Source organism: Lampris incognitus, chromosome 13, assembly GCF_029633865.1.
Source record: "Lampris incognitus isolate fLamInc1 chromosome 13, fLamInc1.hap2, whole genome shotgun sequence".
Lineage (NCBI taxonomy): Eukaryota > Metazoa > Chordata > Actinopteri > Lampriformes > Lampridae > Lampris > Lampris incognitus.
The window spans coordinates 9048288-9068956 of record NC_079223.1 but is presented as its reverse complement, the minus strand read 5'-3'; the positions used below and the strand labels follow the sequence as shown (position 1 = coordinate 9068956).

General features: G+C 46.5%; 1 long non-coding RNA gene across 1 annotated transcript; it reads left to right on the top strand.

The window, feature by feature from the left end:
• Positions 1-10029: 10029 nt before the first annotated feature.
• LOC130122615 (uncharacterized) lies at positions 10030-13311 on the top strand. The gene is made up of 3 exons (XR_008811247.1): positions 10030-10076; positions 10274-10319; positions 13210-13311. It is a non-coding gene; the product is annotated as an uncharacterized LOC130122615 (long non-coding RNA).
• The last annotated feature ends 7358 nt before the right edge of the window (positions 13312-20669 follow it).

Here is a 20669-nt window from a genome sequence, read left to right as displayed (position 1 = left end):
TTGCTGAATGTTATCAGCGCATATGCCCCGCAAGTTGGGTGTGAGACAGACGAGAAAGAAGAATTCTGGAGTGAGTTGGACGACATGGTGGAGAGGGTACCCAAGGAGGAGAGAGTGGTGATTGGAGCGGACTTCAATGGACATGTTGATGAAGGGAACAGAGGTGATGAGGAGGTGATTGGAAGGTATGGAGTCAAGGAGAGAAATGTGGAAGGACAGATGGTGGTGGATTTTGTGAAAAGGATGGAAATGGCTGTGGTGAATACATATTTCAAGAAGAGGGAGGAACACAGGGTGACGTACAAGAGTGGAGGAAAGTGCACACAGGTGGACTATATCTTATGTAGAAGGCGTGATCTAAAAGGGATTGGAGACTGCAAGGTGGTGACAGGGGAGAACGTAGCTAGGCAGCATCGGATGGTGGTCTGTAGGATGACTTTGGAGACCAAGAAGAGGAAGCGAGTGAAGACACAGCCGAAGATCAAATGGTGGAAGTTGAAGAAGGAAGACTGTTGTGTAGAGTTCAGGGAGGAGTTAAGACAGGCGCTGGGTGGTAGTGAAGAGCTGCCAGATGGCTGGACAACCAGGGAGACAGCTAGGAAGGTACTGGGTGTGTCATCAGGACAGAGGAAGGAAGACAAGGAGACTTGGTGGTGGAATGAGGAAGTACAGCAAAGTATACACAGGAAGAGGTTGGCAAAGAAGAAGTGGGATAGTCAGAGAGATGAAGAAAGTAGACAGGAGTACAAGGAGATGCAGCGTAAAGCAAAGAGAGAGGTGGCAAAGGCAAAGGAAAAGGCGTATGGTGAGTTGTATGACAGGTTAGACACTAAGGAAGGAGAAAAGGACTGGTACCGATTGGCTAGACAGAGGGACCGAGCTGCAAATGATGTGCAGAAAGTTAGGGCGATCAAGGATAGAGATGGAAATGTGCTGACAAGTGAAGAGAGTGTGCTGAGAAGGTGGAAGGCGTACTTTGATGGGCTGATGAATAAAGAAAATGAGAGAGAGAAGGTTGGATAATGGAGGGATAGATAGTGAATCAAGAAGTGCTGTGGATTAGCAAGGAGGAAGTGAGGGCAGCTATGAAGAGGATGAAGAGTGGAAAGGCAGTTGGTCCTGATGACATACCTGTGGAGGCATGGAGGTGTTTAGGAGAGATGACAGTGGAGTTTTTAACTAGATTGTTTAACACAATCTTGGAAAGTGAGAGGATGCCTGAGGAGTGGAGAAGAAGCATACTGGTACCGATTTTCAAGAACAAGGGCGATTTGCAGAACTGTAGCAACTACAGAGGCATAAAGTTGATCAGCAACAGCATGAAGATATGGGAAAGAGTAATAGAAGCTAGGTTAAGAGGAGAGGTGACAATTAGCGAGCAGCAGTATGGTTTCATGCCACGAAGAGCACCACAGATGCGATGTTTGCTTTGAGAATGTTGATGGAGAAGTATAGAGAAGGCCAGAAAGAGTTGCATTGTGTCTTTATAGATTTAGAGAAAGCATACGGCAGGGTGCCAAGAGAGGAGGTGTGGTATTGTATGAGGAAGTCGGGAGTTGCAGAGAAGTATGTAGGAGTGGTGCAGCATACGTATGAGGGAAGTGTGACAGTGGTGAGGTGTGCGGTTGGAATGACAGATGGGTTCAAGTTGGAGGTGGGATTACATCAAGGATCGGCTCTGAGCCCTTTCTTGTTTGCAATGGTGATGGACAGGTTGACGGACGAGATCAGGCAGAAGTCTCCATGGACGATGATGTTCGCGGATGACATTGTGATCTGTAGCAAGAGTAGGGTGCAGGTGGAGGGGAGCCTGGAGAGGTGGAGGTATGCGCTGGAGAGAAGACGAATGAAAGTCAGTAGGAGCAAGACGGAATACATATGCGTGAATGAGAGAGAGGACAGTGGAATGGTGAGGATGCAAGGAGTGGAGGTGATCAAGGCATATGAGTTTAAGTACTTGGGGTCAACTGTCCAAAGTAACGGGACGTGCAGGAGAGAGGTGAAGACGAGAGTGCAGGCAGGGTGGAGTGGGTGGAGAAGAGTGTCAGGAGTGATTTGCGATAGAAGGGTACCAGCAAGAGTTAAAGGGAAGGTTTACAAGATGGTTGTGAGACCAGCTATGTTGTATGGTTTGGAGACAGTGGCACTGACGAAAAGACAGGAGGTGGAGTTGGAGGTGGCAGAGTTGAAGATGATAAGATTTTCACTGGGAGTAACGAAGAAGGACAGGATTAGGAACGATTATATTAGAGGGACTGCTCAGGTTGGACGGTTTGGAGACAAAGCAAGAGAGGCAAGACTGAGATGGTTTGGACATGTGTGGTGGCTGGTGTGACAGAGGAAGATGCAGAGGACAGGAAGAGATGGAAACGGATGATCCGCTGTGGCGCCCCCTAACGGGAGCAGCCAAAAGTAGTAGTAGTAGAATATATACGTATGTATATATATATATCACATTGGCAGCTGATAATAATAATAATGATAGATTTTATTTGTGGGTGCCTTTCAAAGCACTCAATGACACCTTACAGAACACAGTAAAAAACAAGTAGCACTGTATCAGACAGCGTAAAATCAAAACAAAGCAGGTAGACAATAAAAAGTTAGTACAACAGATAAGTATAAAATCATCATCTGCACAAAACTCAATGAAGCAGGTATCAGACTGAATATGCCAGTTTGAAAAGGTACGTTTTGAGATGGGATTTGAAGGTTGAAAGAGAGTCAATGTTGCACATTTCTTGTGGGAGAGTTTCATAGGCGAGGAGCAGAATGAGTGCGTGACCCGTGAAACAAGCTTGTACTGAAATGCATTAAAGTTTTTTTTCCTACATCCATCCAAATATTCTGCTCCTCGTTTGTTGAGCACTTTTATCTACACCATTGATGGTTTCCGGAAAAAAATGCTACATATAGTATATAGTATGTGTGTGTGTGTGTGTGTGTGTGTGTGTGTGTGTGTGTGTGTGTGTGTGTGTGTGTGTGTGTGTGTGTATGTGTTTATATATATATATATATATATATCAACACGATACAGGAAAAAAGATTTTAATGCATAGAAGTACAGGCCTGTTTCGTGCATCTCGCATTCCGCTCCTCATTAGTCAAGCACTCAACACCATTGATGGTTTCGGAAAAAAAAAATGCTATATATATATATATATATATATATATATATATATATATATATATATATATATATATATATATATATATATATACACTCACTGGCCACTTTATTAGGTACACCTTGCTAGTACCGGGTTGGACCCCCTTTTGCCTTCAGAACTGCCTTAATCCTTCGTGATATAGATTCAACAAGGTACTGGAAACATTCCTCAGAGAGTTTGGTCCATATTGACATGATAGCATCACGCAGTTGCTGCAGATTTGTCGGCTGCACATCCATGATGCGAATCTCCCGGTCCACCACATCCCAAAGGTGCTCTATTGGATTGAGGTCTGGTGACTGTGGAGGCCATTTGAGTACAGTGAACTCATTGTCATGTTCAAGAAACCAGTCTGAGATGATTCGAACTTTATGACATGGCGCGTTATCCTGCTGGAAGTAGCCATCAGAAGATGGGAACACTGTGGTCATAATGGGATGGACATGGTCAGCAACAATACTCAGGTAGGCTGTGGCGTTGACACGATGCTCAATTGGTACTAAGGGGCCCAAAGTGTGCCAAGAAAATATCCCCCACACCATTACACCACCACCACCAGCCTGAACCGTTGATACAAGGCAGGATGGATCCATGCTTTCATGTTGTTGACGCCAAATTCTGACCCTACCATCCGAATGTTGCAGCAGAAATCGAGACTCATCAGACCAGGCAACGTTTTTCCAATCTTCTATTGTCCAATCTTGGTGAGCCTGTGCGAATTGTGGCCTCAGTTTTCTGTTCTTAGCTGACAGGAGTGGCACCCGGTGTGGTCTTCTGCTGCTGTAGCCCATCTGCCTCAAGGTTCGACGTGTTGTGCGTTCAGAGATGCTCTTCTGCATACCCCGGTTGTAATGAGTGGTTATTTGAGTTACTGTTGCCTTTCTATCAGCTCGAACCAGTCTGGCCATTCTCCTCTGACCTCCGGCATCAACAAGGCATTTTCGCCCACAGAACTGCCGCTCACTGGATATTTTCTCTTTTTCGGACCATTCTCTGTAAACCCTAGAGATGGTTGTGTGTGAAAATCCCAGTAGATCAGCAGTTTCTGAAATACTCAGACCAGCCCGTCTGGCACCAACAACCATGCCACGTTCAAAGTCACTTAAATCACCTTTCTTCCCCATTCTGATGCTCGGTTTGAACTGCAGCAGATCGTCTTGACCATGTCTACATGACTAAATGCATTGAGTTGCTGCCATGTGATTGGCTGATTAGAAATTTGCGTTAATGAGCAGTTGGACAGGTGTGCCTAATAAAGTGGCCGGTGAGTGTATATACACACACACACACTCGGACGTCACCCGGGTCAACAAGGTTAGCGTTAGGTGTTGGGGAACCAGGGCACCCTGATGAGAAATAGGCTACTGGAACAAGACATTCATAGACAAGGGCCGAGAACCTGGAATTGATGGAATGCTACCATAATAGCAGACCCCTGGAGAGGGGTTATATGAAGCGTATGTGGGAACTGTGGACCAGTAGGAGATCTACTTCCAGACTGACTTAGAAGCAGCTAGTGGCTCAATGCTCAGACATCAATAGAAGGAAGGTACTGTCATGACCTGAGATGGAGGGACTCCTTGAACAGGATGACCACACAGTTCAGCACCCCGAATGGCCACCCAGTAGGCAGGATATACATGAGGACAGACCCCAACCAGCTGAAAAAAATCCTACCAGCCATGACAGCTGAAGCCACTGAGGTTCAAATGAGAATCATGGCCAGACTAAAGACAGTCAACCCCCGGACACGGCTTCTATGACTCAGTGACAAAGTACCATCACAAAGTCTGCTTGCGGATGTGAACACAGCCTTACGCAACATCTCAACTGCCACCATAACAGAGACCAATAAGCTTGTATATGCTCAGGATTATACTGCAACTATAATCCTGGAGAAGCCTGGGTACAGGATTTGGAACACGGGTCACCAACAGTACCCTCCATGGAAGAGAAGGCTGGAAGCCAAGCTCAAAGTAGCATGGAGAGATGTTAGCCAGTTAACAGAGGTGCAGAAAGTTGTGATGAAAGACAGGCCCTGGATGAAGAAGTAGAGCAAGCTGTCTATAAGTGAGGCCCTGGAAACTGCCAAACAAAGACTCACAGCTCTGGCCACCAGGCTGAAGAGATATGCTAGAGAAGCAGAAGCCAAAAGAGTAAATGGTCTGTTCCTCAAAGAACCATCCAAAGTGTACTCTCAGCTGCAGAATAACAAGGGAAAAACATCAGACCCACCCAGAGCAGAGACTGAGTGATACTGCAAGGATATATATGGGAAAAGGAGACATTACACAACACCAATGCCCAGTGGCTGGTGGGCCTAAGAGAAGACCACATCAATATCCCAGAACAGGAACCAGTTATCATTACAGTGGCTGACATCCAATGACGAGTCTCAAACATGAAGAGGTGGACTGCGCAGGGCCCTAACGTGATTCACACCTACTGGCTGAAGAAGCTAACGGCACTCCATGAAGGCCTGTCAACACAGTTGAACCAGCTGCTAACATCAGGGTCTCACCCTGACTGGCTAACACAGGGCAAAACAATACTGATCACGAAGGATCCCCACAAAGGTACAACACCTTCAAACTACTGGCCGATAACCTGCCTCTCCACAACATGGAAGATCCTGTCAGGCATCATAACAGCTAAGCTGAAGGGGCACATGGGTCAATACATGAGCAAAACTCAAAGGAATTGGGATCAACACCAGAGGTTCAAAGCATCAGCTACTGGTTGATAGAGCATTCACCCAAGACTCTACCAGACAGACCAACCTAAGCACAGCCTGGATTGACTACAAGAATGCATACGATGCAATGTCCCACACCTGGTTACTGGAGTGCTTGGCACTATACAAAGCCAACAGCACACTAAAAGCTTTCATTAAGAACTCAATGTGGCAGTGGAAAACAACACTAGAGGCCAACTCAAAGACAATCACACAGGTAACCATCAAATATGGCATATACCAAGGTGATGCATTGTCTCTGCTGCTGTTCTGCATAGGCCTGAGCCCCCCCTTAGTCAGATCATCACAAAGAGTGGATATGGATACAGCCAGGTTCAGAAGTGGAGTTAACATCAGCCACCTCCTATGGATGACATCCAGCTGTATGCCAGGAATGAGCGAGACATTGACTCGCTGAGCCACCTCGCCAGGATCTATAGTGACAACATCGAGATGTCATTCGGACTGGACAAGTGCGGTCAAATGGTGGCAAAAAGATTAAAGGTGGTGAGCACTGAAGGGGTTGAATTACCAGATGGCAGGATAACAGACATACAGGAAAGTTACAAGTACCTGGGTATTCCACAGGCAAATGGAAATCAAGAGGAGGCAGCAAGAAGGTCAGCTACAGCCAAATACCTACAGAGATTGAGGCAGGTCCTGAGGAGCCAGCTCAATGGGAAGAATAAGATCCAAGCCATCGACACATATGCCCTACCAGTCATCAGATACCCAGCTGGAATAATAAGCTGGCCAAAGGAGGAGATAAAGGTCACAGATGTCAGGACATGGAAACCCCTCACAATGCATGGAGGGTTCCACCCGAAGTCCAGCAGCCTGCAACTGTACGATAAGCGAAAAGATGGGGGCTGAGGGTTAGTGGGTGTTAGGGCCACTATCCAGGATGAAACAAGGAACATCCATGAGTACATTAGAAAGATGCCCCCCCCAGGATGAACTGCCGAGGTGAGTACCTCAGGCAGCAGAAGACAGCGAGTGCAGAAGAAGAAGGAGGAGGAGGGGGGGGGGTATCATGGAAGATCAAGCCCCTCCATGGGATGTACCATCGACAGACAGAAGATGTAGCCGATATTGAAAAATCCTACCAGTGGCAAGAAAAGGCTGGACTGAAGCACAACACAGAGGTGCTGATCATAGCAGCACAAGAACAGGAACTCAGCACCAGATCGGTTGAGGCTGGGGTCTAACACACCAGACAAGACCCAAGATGCAGGCTGTGCAAAGACGCCCTGAGACAGTCCAGCACTAAGTAGCAGGGTGTAAAATGCTAGCTGGGAAAGCGTACACTGAAAGGCATAACCCAGTGGCTGGACTAGTGTACAGGAATATCTGATCTGAATACAGACTGGAAGTCCCCAAGTCCAAATGGGAGACACTGCCAAAGGCGGATGAGAATGGCAGAGTTGAACTTCAAATTTCAGACTGACAAGCAGATGCTGGCTGACCAACCCAACCAGACATTGGAGAGAGGCGAGATTTTTTCTATAAAACAAATATATACAAATACATGCTATATATATAGAAAAAAATAAAAACACAAAAAGTAAGTCTGCCAGTGGGGGGGGGGGCTGCCAAGCTGTGACAGCTTCATTTCTGCTTCAGGTAATATCTTCAATATGATACAATATCATCCTTCCTATAAGCAAAACCTGCACAAGACAAGTCTTTATGCATGCTCAATAATCCAGGTAAGAAAATCACAGAAAGTTGAACCAGTTCATCGTTTGAATGGGGAGTCAAAATGGCCATCTATGTGACGAGGGGACAACCATCCCTCACCCGCGGGGGGGGGGCTAGTTTATTTTTTCTCTTTTACAATAGTCCTTTATCTATGACGCGCTTTGAGATCCGTCCCCGCAGACGAGAAGGGCTATACAAACCCTATTATTATTATTATTATTACATCTGTCGCCATTTTACAATCACTTTTATGCTTTGTGAGTCTTTGTGGACCATCCTACAGGAAGAGCCGAACTTTATTTGGGCTGTGTTGCTGTAAAGCCCCTTGAGGCAAATTTGTAATTTGTGTTATTGGGCTATACAAACAAAATTGACTTGACATAATCACAGTCACTGTCATGATGGTAGAGGGGGTGGAGTAGCGACCGGGATAGCTCGGAAGAGTGGGGTAATTGGACAGGTACAACTGGGGAGAAGAAGGGCAGGGGGGGATTCTGATAAAGACATATTGCTATGTCAAACATCACATTTGTGTAAGCTGTCCTGGTGATTAGTTAATGAAAAGGCAGTTCTTCAATTATTATGGTACTTCCCATATTCATTGGGAAAGATAGGATATCATTACTTGTTACTGCAATGAAAAGTTAACGTCAAATCCTTGGTCGATGAAACACCACGTGTAGGTGGCTTACCTACTTGAGCAGCATCACATTCCTGTGTTGTGGTCAGGAGTGGTCAGTACTGTGTTTGTGAGGGTCCTTGACACTGATTTTCCACAAGCTGCCTAAACAAAAAAAACAAACAGGTTTCTTAAGTGAAGGTAATGGAGAAGACTTCTAAGTTGTTCTCAAAGCCATGCAACTACATCTCATGCATCTTATTTATATTGCTTTAGCCTTATTTCACACGAAACGTACCTCAACGTCATGCACTCAAAGTGGATGTAAAAAGTCTCCACCCTCCTGGTAAGATGGCAGGCTTCTGTGATATGAAAAAAAAATGAAACCAAGGTAAATAATGACAGAACTTTATGTTTTGCACTTTTTTTTGGACATTGCAACCCATAAAATGTGAACAAAAATTTTAAGCAGAAAAAAAAATGAAACGTACAAAACTTACAATAACCTGGTTGCAGAAGTGTGCACACCCCTACTTTTGCGGAAGCACCTTTTGATTTGATTACGGCACTCAGTCTTTTTGGGCAAGTCTATCAGCACGGCACATCTTGGCTTGGCAATATGTTCCCACTCTTCTTTGCAAAAACGTTCTAGATCTGTCAGATAGCGAGGTCGCCTCCTGTGCACAGCCCTCCTCAGATCACCCCACAGATGTTCTCTCGGGTTCATGTCTGGGCTCTGGCTGGGCCATGCCAAAACGTTGATGGTCTTTTGGTGAAGCCAAATGGACGTATGCTTTGGGTCGTTATCGTACTGAAAGGTGAAATTCCTCTTCATCTCCAGCTTTCCAGCAGACGCCTGAAGGTTTTGCTCCAAAATTTGGGGCTATTCCTGATTCCGTCCACCTTGACTAAAGCTGAAGGAAAGCGACCCCAAAGACTGATGCTGCCACCGCCATGCTGTTCTTCTGGTGATGTGCTGTGTTGTTTTTGCGCCAAACATACCTTTTGGAATTATGGCCAAGACCATTACACATTTTCCCACATGGTTTTGGGAAACCGGATGTATCTTTTTTGTTTTTTGTTTTTGTTTTTTCACATGAAAAGGCTTCCATCTTGCCACCCTACCCCATAGCCCAAACATGAGGAATACAGGAGACTGTGGTCACATGTAGGGAACAACCGATACTTGCCAGAAATTCCTGCAGCTGCTTTAATGTTGCCATTGGCCTCTTGGCAGCCTCCCCGACCAGTTTTCTCTCGGTCTTATCAATTCTGGAGGGACATCCTGTTCTTGGTAATGTCACTGTTGTGCCAAATTTCCTCCACTTGTTGATGACAGTCTTCACTGTTCTGTGGTTTATAGAACAGAAGAACAGAAAACACTTTGTACATACACACCATGAATTAATTCTTGCATTGAACTCATCCTAGCTGTGTAGCTAGGAGTAGTGGGCAGCCACCATGCAGCACCCGGGGACCAACTCCAGTTATTTCTTCCTATTGCCTTGCTCAGTGGCACAGACAGGAGTATTACCCCTAACACACATGTCTTTGATGGTGGGAGGAAACCGGAGCACCCCGAGGAAACCCGCGCAGGCACGGGGACAACGCGCAAACTCCACACAGAAAGGAACGTCTTGCTGTGAGGCAGCAGTGCCAACCACTGGAACCACCGTGCCGACCCTATCTAATGCCTTGGAAATGCTCTCGTACGCCTCTCCTGATCGATACCTTTCAACACTGAGATCCCGTTCATGCTTTGTGAGCTCTTTGTGGACGATGGCTTTTACAGTTGCATGCAGCCAAGAAGATGTCAGGAAAATCCTACAGGGACAGCTGAACTTTATTTGAGGTTAGTCACAGTCACATTAATTGATGGCAGGCGTATACTAACTACTATTTAATATGAGCTTGAATGTGATTGGTTAATTCTGAACACAGCCACATTCTCAGTTATAAAAGGATGTGCGCAATTCTGCAACCAGGTTATTCTAAGTTTTGTATTTGCCCCCATCCATCCGTTATCTGAACCGCTTATCCTGCTCTCAGGGTCGCGAGGATACTGGAGCCTATCCCAGCAGTCGTTGGGCGGCAGGTGGGGAGATACCGTGGGCAGGCCGCCAGGCCATCACAGGGCCCACACACACACACACACACACACACACACACACACACATTCGTACCTAGGGGCAATTTAGTATGGCCGATTCACCTGACCCATTCACCTAATTTTTTCCCTAAAATGAAATGTTTCTGTTTGATTTTCACTTTATATTTATAGGCTGCAATTTCAAAAAAAAGGTGGAAAAAGTTCTGACACGATTTACCTCGGTTTAAATTTTTACGTCACAAAACTTGTCATTTTAACAGGGGTGTGCAGACTTTTTATATCCACCGTATGTCACTTATGACCACAACAAAGAAACCAAATCATTGTTGTCATGATGGTAGGTCCTGGGTTTGAACCCCGGGGTAGTCCAACCTTTGGGGTCATCCTGGGTCGTCCTCTGTGTGGAGTTTGCATGTTCTCCCTGTGTCTGCACGGGTTTCCTCCGGGTGCTCCGGTTTCCTTACACAGTCCAAAGACATGTAGGTCAGGTGAATCGGCCGGACTAAATTGTCCCTTGGTGTGTGTGTGGGGCCTGGTGGCCTGTCCAGGGTGTCTCCCCGCCTGCCACCCAATGACTGCTGGGCTAGGCTCCAGCATCCCGCGACCCGAATTTGGATAAGTGGCTTGGATAATGGATGGATTATGAGGTAGAAATGAAAAAGATAGATCAAATCAAAGAAGGTTGAATTTGTTAATCTGGATACAATGTGACCATTAACGAGAGTTACAATGGCCATGTGTACTATTCACAGAGGGTTAGGGAATAGTTGCAATCACAGCATTGTAAGATGGTGACAGATGTACTCTTAGCGCCCCCCCAGTTCAGGGATGGTCGTTCCCTTTTTACATGGCCTCTTTGACTCCCCGTTCAAACCAGTGTTCCTCCCTATCAAGGATGTGCACGTCCTCATCCTTGAAAGAGTGGCACTGGCCGGTAGATGGTGTAGACTGTGGAGTCCTGGCCTGACGTGTTAGCTCTCCTGTGTTGTCTCATCCTCTTGGCCAGTGTCTGTTTAGTTTCCCCAATCTACAAGTCACAGCAATCCTCCTGGCACTTATCAGCGTACACTATATCGCATCATCTGTCACCATCTTACAATGCTGTGAGTGCAACCATTTCCAAATCCTCTGTGAATAGTACACATGGCCATTGTAACTCTAGTTAATGGTCACACCCATATTTGTATATGAAACTAATCGTTGACACGCCCCAAATATAGCAATTTTTAAATATAGGTTAAAAAATTATAAACTTGTTTTTTCTTGATTAATATGATTATATGAGCCAAAAAAAAGAAGTTTTTAACAACGTTCATAGCCAGGGTTCCCCATTGTCAGGTACAGAGTTTGTACAGTGTAAATGGATGTCTATTGATCCTTTAATGGGATGAGCTACGGTATCATTGGTGAATTAACTGTGAAGCACTTTGCGTGGCTGTTGCAGCTAGAAAAGCGCTATATAAAACGCAACTTGGCTGACTGACTGGAAAAACATGTCTTTTTTTTGTGCCTATGATTGAGTATTAAAACTTGCACCTTATTCCTTCTGCACGTTCATTCTGGAAGTAGATCTCTACTCACTCCCGGCGGGGAAGGGACTATGTTTTTATTCTATTTTCGTTTTTCTACTTTGCATTGCCTGTCTTTTAATTATATTACTCTTTTTAATTACTATTTCAAAGTACATTTTATGTACTTTGTAATCTTTTAATTATATTTCATATGTTTTTTCCTATTTGTTTTTATTTACTCTCTCTTAATGATAGTTTATATATTCCTTTTCTGTTTTTATGTGTGTAAAGCACACTGCATTGCCCTGTGTACGAAATGTGCTGCATAAATAAACTTGCTTGCTTGTTGGTGTGGGTCGTTATGCCACTGTCTTGCTTATAAGGGTGGGGACACCTAAGGTCCGCTGAGATGAAGAGGTCACTTAGACCAGTGGTTCTCAACCTTTTTGGGGTCCTGGACCCCCTGCGTATTTTTGATCTACCCTGAGGACCCCTCCACCTGATCTTGGGGGAGGGGGGTTGCAATTTGATAGAAACAGTAGAAACTGCATTTTAAATTGCATTATAGCATTTACTCACTCTTTGGGGCAAAAATAAGAGCTTTCAGTTGTAACTTAGATATAGTTAACAAAACAGAATTCTTATGCAGTAACTTTCAGATATATGTAACAAAACAGAATATGTATTCAGTAACTTTCAGATATATGTAACAAAACAGAATTCTTATGCAGTAACTTTCAGATATATGTAACAACACAGAATATGTATTCAGTAACTTTCAGATATATGTAACAACACAGAATATGTATTCAGTAACTTTCAGATATATGTAACAAAACAGAATATGTATTCAGTAACTTTCAGATATATGTAACAAAACAGAATATGTATTCAGTAACTTTCAGATATATGTAACAACAGAATTTTTATGCAGTAACTTTTAACAATGCAAACGGGAGCGAGATCTCTTATTAAAATACAATAAATTACACTTGTGAAACAGATGTAATTAGAGAAAAAAGTCCTGTTACCCTTTATAGTTTAGGTAGATAAAGGTCTCAGTCACATTTGAGTAAAATAATCCTATTTCTATAAATGTCACAGGATCTTTTTTAAAAGATATTTTATTTTCACGGACCCCTTGCAATTACACCACGGACCACTAGGGGTCCGCGGACCCCCGGTTGAGAAACACTGACTTAGACGACTGATGACGCGTATCTGTCAGTAAATGTCACTTGGGAACGAAGTCTGCCTTTTTCTCACGTGTTTCGCAGATCGACGTTCAACCAATGATACGCCTTCTCCCCATGAACTGAGTAACGCCCTGCATGCCTTTTCCCGATTATCTTGATTGTGCCCAGGTGTAGTAAATTGAGAGACTCCTTTAAATGAGGAGACCAAGCAAAGCATCCACCCGACGAGGGACGATTAATCCAACGAACGGGAAGGCGCTCCCTGAAGAGGAGACCAGATGCCTCGGACTGATAGAACTGGGATGAGTAGCCTACATGGAATATAGGAATCCTTGCAGCATTGGATTATAGGAACTTTTTGGACTACGGATCCAGAAACACTGTTTGGAATGTTTTGTAGCCTATAGGAAAGCCACAAAAGATACTATTTTTATGGACGTATTTCAATGGACAATTCTTTTAAACGGTTTTTCTACTTTTTCCTTAAATAAATTGCTATCTCAAGAAATACCTGTTGTCGGTCGTCTGTCCTGAAATTGCACTGGGGCGCAAAAGAACTTGAGCACATCGATTGTGACATTCGGCGTTGCGTCGGCAGGACGCGCGGTGCTTTTCAGGAAGATAGGTAATCAGGAAGGACAAAACATTGCAGCTCCCCAAACAAATACAGTGTTAATGCCATGGATGATGGGAGCACCATGGGTGCCTAAATTTAAAGGGGTAGACAATGCCGCTTCTTATGCTGAATGGCAAGACCAAATTCAATTTCTGATTCCATCACAAATGTTAAATCCAGAACAACAGCTGGATTGTGTGTTGCATGCCTTAGAAGGTGAGTCGAAAAGGGAGATCCTGATTCTACCTGCTGTTGACAGAGCTAATGTGACTCAAATTTTTAAGTTTCTCCAAGAACTGTGTGGGCCAGGTATACCAGCAGCTTGGCTGAGGACCCGTTTTTTTTTTTTGGATGCAAACAAGGGGAAATGGAGGCCATTCACAGCTATACTCTTAGACTGAAGGAGCTGGCAAAGAGAGTAGAGCAGAACACAGGTGAAACATTAACGGACACTGTTCTACTTGAGACTTGGCTACAGGGGTTGGTGGCAAGCTCGGTCAGCCAAGAACTTTACAAACAACTTCGCCGTGCCCCTAACATTTAATTTGCCGAGGCTACTCGGGAGGGCCAGGCCTTGGAAGGAAGTGGCCGGACATCTAAGGGGGGAAGCACAGTGTGCTGCGACTGGCTACCAAGCACCTCCCAGGCCTATCGACATGGAGAAGTGGAAGAGGGAAGTACGAGCGGAACGACTGACCGAAATGCGAGGTGAAATGAAAACCTTAACTGACACCTTGTCCGCAGAGATTCGTACCCAATTACAGGCTGTCCAAGTACCCAATAGACTACTAGGAGAGCGTGGTACTCCAAGGTGGGGTGACAGAGCTGCCCCAAATTACCAGTGGGACCAGAGGGGCCGCCCTATCTGCTATCTTTGTGGGAGAAGTGGTCACATTACAGCACGCTGTCGTCAAGGTGAGCATGCACCGGCTTTAAACTATCTCCCCCAGCCACTGTAGGGCAAGTGGCTGGGCCCTGTCCTTCACCCCAACCCCCACCATTATCCTCAACTCTAGTTGGAAACTGCCCATCAGTAGAAATAGGAGGTGTCACTATCCCATGTCTATTAGACACAGGATCTCAAGTAACTTTGTTTAGTGAATCTTTCTTTCGGAAGTGGATTCAAAACCAGACACGATACGACCCAAAAGACGTTGACTGGCTTACTTTGAAAGCTGCTAATGGGCTGTCGATCCCATATGTAGGATACGCTGTCTTGGATTTTGAGGTAGGGGGAATAAAGATCCCCCAAAGGGGAGTGGTTCTAGTAAGAGATGATTGTCTGGGAAGCGATCAGGGAGTGTTTGGAATGAATGTGATCACTGCCTGTTGGCAAAAACTCTTTGGAGCTATTCCCCTTTAACATGTTAAGTTTCAGACCACCATGAGATCTGAGGCCCGGAAGGAGTGGGAGAAGGCATTTACCCTCTGCAACAAAGTTCAGGAAGCTGCAAGAGGGGAAGAAGTACGCCGTACCGTCCGCCTCCGGCCACAATCACCAGTCCTTATCCCCCCCGGAAAGCGAGATGGTGGTATGGACTGAGGTACGTGGCCCTGCTGTAAAACAACCATTTTGTGGCTTAGTGGAAGGGATGCAGGATGAAGCGGAATGGCAGGTTGCTCGGGCCTTGGTCCATATTGAAGGGCATCATTGTCTGGTTAGAGAAATGTTAACCTGTATACTGTGGAGCTCCCTCAGGGCCAGCCCCTGGCTACCATCTATTCCATCGATCCAAAAGACATTAGAGGAGAAAAGGACATTACCCTCAACCTAAAAGAGCCCCACACCATGGAGGTGGGAGTGACCAGTACGACCCCCAAAGCAGCCAAATCAGCAGACACCGTACCAGCGGAAGTCCTGAAGGGGGAGGATCTGACCCCAGCTCAGGCTGAACAACTCTCGGACCTGCTAAAGAGATGGGCCAAGGTGTTTGTGTGCCATGAGGAAGACTTTGGCCGTACAGATGCAGTACTCCACAACATCCCCACAGACACTGCCCCACCTATTAGAGAGAGGTTTCGCCCGATTCCTCCAGCCCTCAATCAGGAACTGCGCAGCCTTCTGAAACAGATGCTGGATGGAGGAGTAGTGCATGAGAGCGCCAATCCGTGGGCTGTGCCTATTGTCCTAGTAAAAAAAGAAGAATGGTACGTGGCGTTTCTGCGTCGACTACAGAAAGCTCAATGCAGTGACCCACAAAGATGCCTATCCCCTCCCCCGGATTGAGGAGTCCTTAACCACCCTAAAAGGGGCTGCCTGGTACTCCACATTGGACCTTGCTAGTGGTTACTGGCAAATGGAAGTCGAGACCGTGAGAAAACGGCTTTCACCACTCCACTTGGGCTGTTTGAGTTTGAGCGGATGCCATTTGGACTCTGTAATGCCCCAGACACATTCCAGAGACTAATGCAAAGGTGTTTGGGGAACCAGGTAGGAGAATCGCTGCTCATTTACCTTGATGATGTGATTTTCTATTCCCTAGATTTTGAAACTCGTCTAACTCATTTGGAAGAGGTGTTTGAGCGTCTCTGGAGCCACGGATTGAAACTACAACCCTTGAAGTGTCACCTGTTCAAAAAACAGGTGTCTTACCTTGGGCATCTGGTGGGCAGTCAAGGGATCACACCAGACCCTGGTAAAGTCAATGCAGTAAAGGACTGGGTGACCCCTACCACTGTCAGTCAGGTAAAGTCATTCCTTGGCTTTGTAGGGTATTACCGGAGATTCATCCCCAAGTTTTCCATGATTGCTGCACCGCTCCTTGAAGGCCAAAATTCCAGCTCGAGAAAAACCAGTGTCCCTGTCCAGTGGTCCCTAGAATGTCAGACAGCTTTTGATACAAGGAAGAGTAACCTTTTGCAACATCCTGTTTTAGCGTATGCGTACTTCTCTCTCCCCTTTAGACTCATGGTAGATGCTAGCGTCCGTGGGCTGGGGGCAGTATTGTCTCAAGTCCAGGATGGAGTGGAAAGGGTCATCGCCTACGGTAGCCTGATCCCGACAGAGCGAAATGACCAAAACTACAGCTCATTTAAGCTGGAACTGCTGGGACTAAAATGGGCAGTAACTGAGAAATTTAAACCTTACCTGTGGGGCTCCAAGTTCAGTGTATACAGACAATAATCCGCTTGTCCATTTGCATATAGCTAACCTTGGGGCAATTGAGCAGCGTTGGGCTGCAAAGTTGGCAAATTTCCAGTTCGACATAAAGTACCGGCCGGGAGCTCACAACATCAACGCCGACGTCCTCTCCAGGCTCCCAGAGCAAGAGGGCGAAGAGATCCAGGTCCATGCTGTTGGAGGGACCTTAGTAGACAGGCTTTGTGAACAAAGTGAAGAGACACCCATAGCCCAGGCTGAGGGAGGGATGGTAGTAGAAAAGGACCCCCCAAACCTATGGCCCTGGAGCATTTGGCAACAAGCCGATGAGGCGACACTACCACCAAGCACTACAACACATGGGGGCAGAGAAGACCCTATCTGCATTACAGCGGGCTTTCTTTTGGCCAAAAATGAGAGCAGATATCCAAGAATAGACTGGCCAATTTCAACAATGTGTGGTGAGTAAACCTGGGCCCTCGACTCATGTGCCCATGATGCCAGTAATCACTAGTACCCCGATGGAAATGGTGGCTATTGATTACCTGTCCCTGGGTCGCCCAGGTGATGCATGTCCCTACTTATTGGTGATGGTCGATGTATTCTCCAGATATGCCTGGGCAGTGCCAACAAAGGACCAGACGGCTCACACCACAGCTCGGGTACTATGGAAACATCTCTTCCAAACTTTCGGCTGCCCATAGTGTCTCCATAGTGACAGAGGGGACTTTTGAGTCAGCGGTGGTCAAGCAGCTTTGTGAACTATATGGGGGTACAAAAACCAGAACTAGCCCATACTGGCCACAAGGGAATGGGGCTTGTGACAGGATGAACCAGACACTATTGACTCTGTTAAATACATTGAGCATTGAAGGGTGGAACACTGGGAGGAACAATTACTCGCTATTCGACAGGCCTATAATAATGTCCGGCACAGTGGCAAACGCCTGTCGGGGAGGAGCCAGACCAGGAAAACACGGCCACGCCCTGGGCTGGATGGGAGTGGTTCAAACAACCTTAGGTTGCACATCGAGTGGTTCAACCATTAGAGGTGACACCCCTGCTTCCCCCGGATATAGAACCAGGAGTGCCCCCCACTCGCCCTGAAGTGGCCGAGGACAGTCCCAGCGGTCCACTAGAGGGCAAAGACCGCTAAAGTACCAATCATAGAACGCTAACTTAGGTTGCCGGGACGTCAACTCTCAAAAGGGAGAGGAGTCTCACTTGGTGACGAAGTCTGCCTTTTTCTCACGTGTTTCGCAGATCGACGTTCAACCAATGATACGCCTTCTCCCCCATGAACTGAGTAACGCCCTGCATGCCTTTTCTCGATTATCTTGATTGTGCCCAGGTGTAGTAAATTGAGAGACTCCTTTAAATGAGGAGACCAAGCAGGACCTGGTAAGAACGAGAGCAGCCACGGTTGGCTGTCGCAACCGCCTACCCGGAATCCCGCATCCACCCGACGAGGGACGATTAATCCAACGAACGGGAAGGCGCTCCCTGAAGAGGAGACCAGATACCTCGGACTGATACAATTGGGATGAGTAGCCTACATGGAATATAGGAATCCTTGCAGTATTGGCTTATAGGAACCTTTTGGACTACGGATCACCGAGCATGAACCAAGACAGATCAAACACGTTTTACTGCATTGCATAGTGAGTATGTAACCCGGAGAGAGAGCGAGCGTGTGCGTGTCTGACATCCTGCAAACACGAACCCCCTTGTCTGGTCTCTCACTTTACCAGTGTTTAAGCCGTGTACCTCATCTACTACAAACAGACCAGTCAGTAATTTGACCATCATTTGCATTTCCGTGTAGTATATTCATTCTTGTTTCTCACATCTGAACCACACATTCTCACTCAACACACCATATGACTCATTTTGAGCTACTGAAAGTTAAACATTCACCGCAGTTCAGTCCATAAACCCTTGTTAAGCTTGTTATGAACCCTTCCAACATCCTGTCGTTAGACAGGATGTTGTGTTGCTGTAAAGCCCCCCGAGGCAAATTTGTAATTTTTGATGTTGGGCTACACAAATAAAATTGACTTGACTCCAGAAAATGCATTAACCCACTGGCATTGTTTCTGTTGGGAGCTCACCTTGGCAGGATAGATAGCCATACGTTGGACATATTGATATCTGCTGGTGACCTATAAAACCTAACATTACAACGGTATACTGTCAGCAAATGGGACATTACAATTGCCCTAAAGAATTTCACTTCATGCAGAATTATCCAACAAACAATGGAATTCATCAAGGGGGCGGATTACTTTCGTAAGAATCTGACCAGTTTTAGGGCTTGTGATATGGAGTAAACCCTCTATTCGATATGGGATACGCTACAACGAAAGAGAAGGTCGTTTTATGGGATGCATCAGCATTTGCAAATTATGCCCCAGGTTTTACGAGCACCTGGGAAAAGCCTTTTTGCTCTGTTCTCCTGCAGCTGACCTGCAGGTGCATCTTCTCAGCGTTTCCCACAGACGATGCACAGTTTCTGTTTGAGCAAGTATTCACGCTCTCGCCTCTGGGCGTCTTCGGGGGGGGGGGGGGGTTGTGTGCATCCAGCCTTTACTTCCCAGCTCAACAGCCTGCTGGTGTCTGAGGTACAGTGACGGGCACAGTCACAGGGATGCAGCGGCTGTACGGGACTCAATTTTCAACACCAGAAGATCTATGTTTTTGGTGGTACGAGTATCTGCACGCTGAACTAATCTGAAATCTGTGGATCCTTTTCAAACGGAACCAGAGCTACCAGCGCCGATGCGTCGCCACCACAGCTGAGCTTTAGCCAGTGATGTCGTACGATCTGTAGGCTTAGGCCCTCTACGCGCTCGGGCCGCAAGTTCCCAATCGTACTTGGCCAATCAGCCAATCACGCCCCTCTTCCGAGCCGTCCCGGTCGCTGCTCCACCCCCTCTGCCGATCCGGGAAGGGCTGCGGGCTACCACATGCCTCCTTTTCACCTGACGGTGGGGAGTTTCACCAGAGGGACGTAGCGCGCGGGAAGATCACGCTCCCCCCAGTTCCCCCTCCCCCCTGAACAGGCGCCCCGACCGACCAGAGGAGGCGCTAGTGCAGCGACCAGGACACATACCCACATCCGGCTAGTGCGTCTGTAGGGACGCCCGACCAAGCCGGAGGTAACGCGGGGATTCAAACCGGCGATCCCCGTGTTGGTAGGCAACGGAATAGACCGCTACGCTACCCGGATGCCCTTGGGCAACGTAACTTTAACCAAAACCCATTTTATTGGTCAAAGGAAGTTGACTCAGCTCATCCGGACAACAAACGTTGTGTCCGGGTGAGCTGATGCAACTTTCTTTGATTTTCTTACCTGGATTATGGAGCATGCGTAAAGACGCTTTTATTGGTCCAAAAAAGAAAAGAAAAGAAAGGTCACACTGATGTTACACAACACGACCCTGGAGAGAAACAGAGAATGTTGAATTGAGGATATTTTCATAACTTTTGCTCTCAGGCCTTATTTGCTGTGATAGCTATGCACCTTCTGTTTGGAATAACCAGTGTAAACTACTAATAAGACACGTTAGCCCCTATCTAGCGGGTCTGACCCTTTAGCCGAGCGGTTAGTGATGCCGCCTTGTGGTGCAGTACACCTCGTATCGAATCCCGCACCGGGCAAGAAAATAACCGGTTACATTGGTGGCAGCGGTGGGATCCGGAAGTGTGCAGATCCTCAGAAGTCTCTTCGGAGCGCGGGAATGACAAAGCGCGAGGGCGCGCTTCCGGGGAGGGTGACGACTGTAAACTACTAATAAAGACACGTTAGTCCCTAGCTAACGGGTCTGACCCTTTAGCCGAGCGGTTAGTGATGTCGCCTTGTGGTGCAGTACACCCCGTATCGAATCCCGCACCGGGCAAGAAAATACCCGG